Consider the following 6,000-nt stretch of genomic DNA (forward strand, 5'->3'; position numbering starts at 1 on the left):
TTGGGAAAGTTACTTAAACTCTGTGCTATGATTTCCCCCATTTTAAAATGGGGGAAATAATAGCACCAATTTCTTAAGGCTTTGTGGTGAGGAAATGAGTTAAATCATTTAAAGTGCTTAGTGCGCAGTGGTTGGCACATGATCAGCCCCCAGCTAAGTACCACTGTTACATGTCATAGTTAATGAGGAGCAGGGAAGTGGTCTGCTCTGAGCTACAGAAGCAGACAGTGTGTGTGGTTGTGTGTGTTGGGGGGGGCAGGGTGCGGTGGTTAGTGATGGAGGAGAAACCAGACTCTGGCGTAGGTAGGAGGCATCAAGACACTTCTTAGGGACTGGGCCCTGGAGGAAGAATCAGGGTTGGGTGGGTAGAGAGGAGGGGCACTGTCTGGTGGGGGAAATAAGGCATACTGGCAAAGTGTAGTATACCCAGACTGAACGAATGAGAGGGACAGTAATGGGCAGTAATGGGAGAGTGAGCAGGAGAGACAGCATGGCTGAGTGTGCAAAGAGCCTCAAATGCCAGGAGCACGAGTTGGGTGTGCCTCCCCAGACAAACCACAGGCTCGCCCTGTGACCCACTGCACCCCTGGGCCAGCTTCCCAGTAAGGGGCTAGCCCTTGAAGGAGGGAAATAGGGGCGCCTGGGTGGTGCAGTCGGCTAAGCGTCCGACTCTTGATTTTGGCTCAGGTCATGATCTCAGGGTTATGAGATCCAGCCCGGCATTGGGCTCCGCGCTGGGTAGTGGAGCCTGCTTAAGAGTCTCTCTCCGTCCCCCTCTATCCCCCACCCCCTACGTGGGCACTCTTCCAGCTCTCTCAAAAATTGATTAATTATTTTTAAAAAGGGGGGAGGTAGTAGTCACACCTCTACCCTTTGAGGAGATATCCAGTCTCAGAGAGTGCTGTGTAATGGAAAAAAAGCACGGATTGGGGGTTCAAATCTTAAGTTAAATCTCAGCTGAGCCACTGACTAGCTGTGTGACCTTGGGCTAACTACTTAAGGTCTCTGAGCTCAGTTTCCTCTTTTGTAAGATGAGGCTCAAAATATCCTTATGCTCATGAGAGATGCTGCAGATTCAGCAAGATAACCGCCCTGGGGGTGGCGGTGGGGGAGGGTGCTCAGCCCTGGTTGGTTTCCCTTTCTTTCCTCTGAGGTCAAGATGGAATGATAAGGGAGAGCTGTGTGGGGCCACCTCTCAGCCTGGAGGAAAGTAGCAGCTCTGCAGAAGGCTTCTGAAAGGAAGAAGTTGACAGCTCCCCTCCCCCCACGGGGTCAGCTGGTGAAATGGGAAAGGACTGTGGGGATTTGGGGAAAATGCTCTAATTCTTGTCCCAGTTTTGTCACCAAGCCATCTTCCTTTATCCCCCACACATGTGATTTTTCTCCCTTGGTTTGCTACGGCCACAAGTGTGAACTTTAGAGTCAAATAGAATTGCGTTTGAATTTTGGCTCTGCCTCTCCACAGCAGAATGAAATACATTTTTTTTTTTACCCTCCCTGAACCCCAGGTCCAGAAGACAAACCAATTAAGTACCCTGGCCCATTGGGTGGGCTCTAGGGGGAGAGCTAACTTCCTACTTCCCCAGTCCCTTAGCATTCACTCACTCCACAAAACCTTATTGAACACCTACTAAGTGCTTGCTACAGTCCTGAAGGCTGGAGAGGAAGGCACAAGCAAGGCCCCCATGGCTCTCGCCCAGCAGGATAAGCAAAGGGGGTGATTAGATGCTGTGGTGGAAGACAGGAAGGCATGAATGCTGGGTGGAAGAGCACAGACTAGTGGAGCCAAGCACAGAGGCTCAGCAGCTTGAAGGTTGGTCAGAAGGCCAAGGGGACACAGTCCACAAGTGGGGAAGAGAGGTATTGGAGGAAGGGCCAGATCCTGGGGCGCCTTGTGGGCCAGGTGTCTTATTACATGAGTTTAGATATTATTTTTTTCTAAGATTTTACTTATTTATTTGACAGATCACAAGTAGGCAGAGAGGCAGGCAGAGAGAGAGAGTGGGGGGAAGCAGGCTCCCTGCTGAGCAAAGAGTCTGATGCAGGGCTTGATCCCAGGACCCTGGGATCATGATCTGAGCTGAAGGCAGACGCTTTAACCCACTGAGCCACCCAGGGGCCCCTATTTTATTTTTTTAAAGATTGTATTTATTTATTTGACAGAAAGAAAGAGAGAGAGCACAAGCAGGGGGAGGGGCAGAGGGAAAAGTAGAAGTAGGCTCCCCACTGAGTAGGGAGCCGGATGGGGGGCTTGATCCCAGGAGGGATAATGACCTGAGTCAAAGGCAGATGCTTAACTGGCTGAGCCACCCAGGTGCCCCAGAGTTTGGATTTTATTATAAGGCCAGTGAGGACCCAGAGGTGATGGGCATGGGTCCCCACGGACAAAGAGGAGCCACATGACAGCTCTTGCTCGGGTGCTGTTTGTGGGGAGTGAGGCCACAGGAGAAAGCAGGCCTAATCCTTGGGTATGGCTGGAGCATCTGGGAAAAGATGGGGCTCCTTTGCCACAGTGCGGAGGACTTGGGAGAAGGCAAGTGTGGGGAGCACTCAAGAGCTGATTTGGACAAACCGGGTGTAAGGCCCCTGTGAGACGTGGAGATGTCAGGTCGGCGTTTGGAGCCAAGTTCTACAGACAAGGCCACTGAGGCTTGAATGATGTAAAGAACTTCCCCAGAGTCCTACCCTCCCAGGACTGGGATTTGGGTCTGAGGAGCTCCAAAGCCTGGAGCACCAAATGGCCTCAGAACTCAGCAGACTGTAGGCAAGGAAAGCATCCCAGGAGGAAGGTCCTTGGGTTTTAGGACTGGGAAGGAAATTTAAGAGGAGCACCCCCGCTCTGCTTGGTAGGCTTCAGCACTCGCTCTCCCAGGCTGGGCCACTAGTCTCCACCCTGGGGGGAGTATAAAAAGAGAGTCTGGAAACGCAGGATGGGGAGCACGGAGCTCAGGACTCCTGGCTGCATTTTAACAACATGAGCACGGCTAGCTCTCCACAGAGTTGGATGGGTGGTTGGTTGCCGGGAAGTCCAGAGTTTAAGCACCTTTATGGCAGGACTGTTCTGTGTTCCCAGGGTCCCTTGGGAAGGCGAGGACCTCTCCTCTCTCCCTCCTGCCTCCTCCCCTCCCCCTTGGCTCTGAGATGACAGTTTAGAGAAGCTGGTGTGAAATGGTTTGAAACTCAGACCTTCTGGGCGGTCCCCCAGGGCAGAAAACAGGAAGCCAAGATTAAAGGCAGATTTCCAGCAAAGTCCCCTTCTAACTTCCTGCCAAGCAGGTGCTCAGGCTGAGCTGGCTGTGACAGCTGCCCTTGCCTGACAGCACCTCGGCGGCCTCTGGCCCTGGGAGCTGTTCTTTGGCCTCAACATCACTATCTCCACTTGGGGAACAAGGCTCCTTCAGAAAGGAGGTGTGGAAGGTGGAAAGTTCAGAAAGTTCTGTCCCCGGGGAAGAGGCCTAGGGGCACTGATAAGAAATAGCAGCTGGGGACCCCCGGGTGGCAGTGAGACCAAGTGGAAAGGGCGTGGGCTTCAGGGGTCACTCAGGCCTGTGGTGAATGGCACTGCCATGCTGCGGGGTCTCGCTGACCCGAGGAGTGGTGGGGGGCGGGAAGGGGTGGAGGCAGTAGAAAGAGGGTCTTGAGGGAAGATGGCCAGGGAGACCAGACCTGTGTCAAGGGCTGAGATCCCCAGGGAAGCCAGGGGCTGCTTGGCTGGATGGCCATGTTGATGCCCACAGCTGCTAAAAGTGCAGGGAACCAGGGCCCAGGATGGGCTTCCCCTGGGCCCTCGTTCCCTTCCTGATCTGCAGGACAGCCAGCTTCCCGGGCTCCATCAAGTCAAGAAGCTGCATCTGCCTCATGTGGGGGCAAGGCCTTGGCCTTCCACAGAGGCCCTCGAGCTTCAGCCTGAATTCCCACCCTTACAGAACTGTCCTTGGGAGTGAGTGTGGCTACCTGGAATCCAGGGGTGTCACATATCACCTCCCTCCTTGGGCTGGTGGAGTTTATCATGAAGATGAGGTGTTGGCCTAGGAAACCAAGGCTCTAGGGACAGACCTTGCTTCTGACTTTGGGCGAGGCCTCCCTGTCTAGGCCTCAGCTTCCCCACCTGTGTCCTGAAGGGTCACGGCTGTCCCTCTCCTGCAGCTCCGACTCCTCCTGCACGAGTGTAGGTGGCTGTTGGCTGACCGCTTCCAACTTCTCACTCCCCAGGTCCAGGGAGCTGCTGTTTGCTGAGTACCTACTATGTGATGGGTGCTCTTGTTATTATTACTGATGGTGATGCCCAATATTTACTAAGCGCTTACTCTTGTGCAAGCATTTTTTTTTTTAATGTCAGGTTAAGGTCTGTTCTCTTCATTGCCCTTCTTTGCTCCACGGCAATTTCCTGGGAAGTCAGTCTTTGTTTCTGACATGATGGTGGTTGAAGTCTTGGTGGAGGTGTTTTGGTGGCTTTGTGGCATTAGTGGTGTTGGTAGCAGTGGTGACCCAACTGAAAGGTCATTGGGGCACTGGCAGACCCCACTCTTGTGGCCTGAGGCAGCCCACACACAGGCACTTCCCTACCACAGGGGGGTTAACTGGCCAGTTGTCTGCCCTCAAAAGTCATGGGTACTGGCTTGCCTGACTTAGAACCTCCCGGAAGTGGAGGCTGCCTAGCGAAGTCCGTGGCATGAATTAGTTAAGGTGCCTGTCGTCCCTGCCAGCTGTCTCAGTGCTGCCCTCATAGCACATGTTTCTCTCTTCCTCAGTCCCTGTCTTCTTGGAATGTTCTGGTGAGTGGGGCCCGGGTGTGAGATGAGGTGATGAGAGTTACTAGAGGGGGTGTATGGGTGCGCTGTGAGTTCAGAGCAGAGACCTCCTCACCTGAGGGCTCAGACCCAGCCTGGGAAGCAGGCAGAGGCAGTGGAGCTCGAAGGGGTAGAACTTTCGAGAAGAAGAAGGATGAGGCCAGGATGGAGTGATGGACAGGGCAGGGGGGCAGGGGGGCAGAGCCCCAGAGCCAAGCCTCCCGGGACTTTGAGCGTCTGTGGACCTCCTCCCCAGGCAGAGGGACCCTGCTCTTTGAGGGTTTTATCACAGTGCTGGCTGTGCCTTCATATTTTTAAAGATATTCCTCCTCACAGGTGGAGAATTGACTGACTTTCTGTCCTCTGGGAAGCAGCAGTGATCAGCCCAGGTCCCAAGGCTAGATCCCTCCCTTCTGCTGGGCCCTGTCAGCATCACAGCCCTGACTACCCCTTTGTGGGGGCTTCCTGATCTGCTCTTGGGGGCTAAAATGCAGTGCTCAGAGGTTGGTTGAATGAATAACATGAATTTGAGGTAACAATAATAATAACTAGGTAACACTCATAAGAGGCTAACAACGTGCTGTACTAAGCTCTTTACATGTCTTTTATCTTTTCTTTCTTTCTTTTTTTTTTTCCTAAGATTTTATTTATTCATTTGACAGACAGAGATCACAAGTAGGCAGAGAGGCAGGCAGAGAGAGGGAGAAGCAGGCTCCCCGCTGAGCAGAGAGCCTGATGTGGGGCTCAATCCTAGGACCCTGGGATCATGACCTGAGCTGAAGGCAGAGGCTTTAACCCACTGAGCCACCCAGGTGCCCCATGTCTTTTTTCTTTTTAAGATTTTATTCGTTTATTTATCAGAGAGAGAGAAAGCGGAGATGAGATGAGATGGCGGAGGGTCTGAGGGAAAAGCAGATGCCCCACTGTGCAATGTGGGACTCGATCCTGGGCTCCCCAAGAATCTGGGATCATGACCAGAGCTGAAGGCAGACGCTTAACTGACGGAACCACCCAGATATCCAGCACTTTACATGTCCCTTTTTTTTATTAATTATTTTTATTAACATATAATGTATTATTTGCCCCAGGGGTACAGGTCTGTGAATCGTCAGGCTTACACATTTCACAGCACTCACCATAGCACATACCCTCCCCAATGTCCATCACATAACCACCCTCTCCCTACCCCCCTCCTCCCGGCAACCCTCAG

This window comes from Lutra lutra, chromosome 7 (genome assembly GCF_902655055.1).
Source record: "Lutra lutra chromosome 7, mLutLut1.2, whole genome shotgun sequence".
Classification (NCBI taxonomy): domain Eukaryota; kingdom Metazoa; phylum Chordata; class Mammalia; order Carnivora; family Mustelidae; genus Lutra; species Lutra lutra.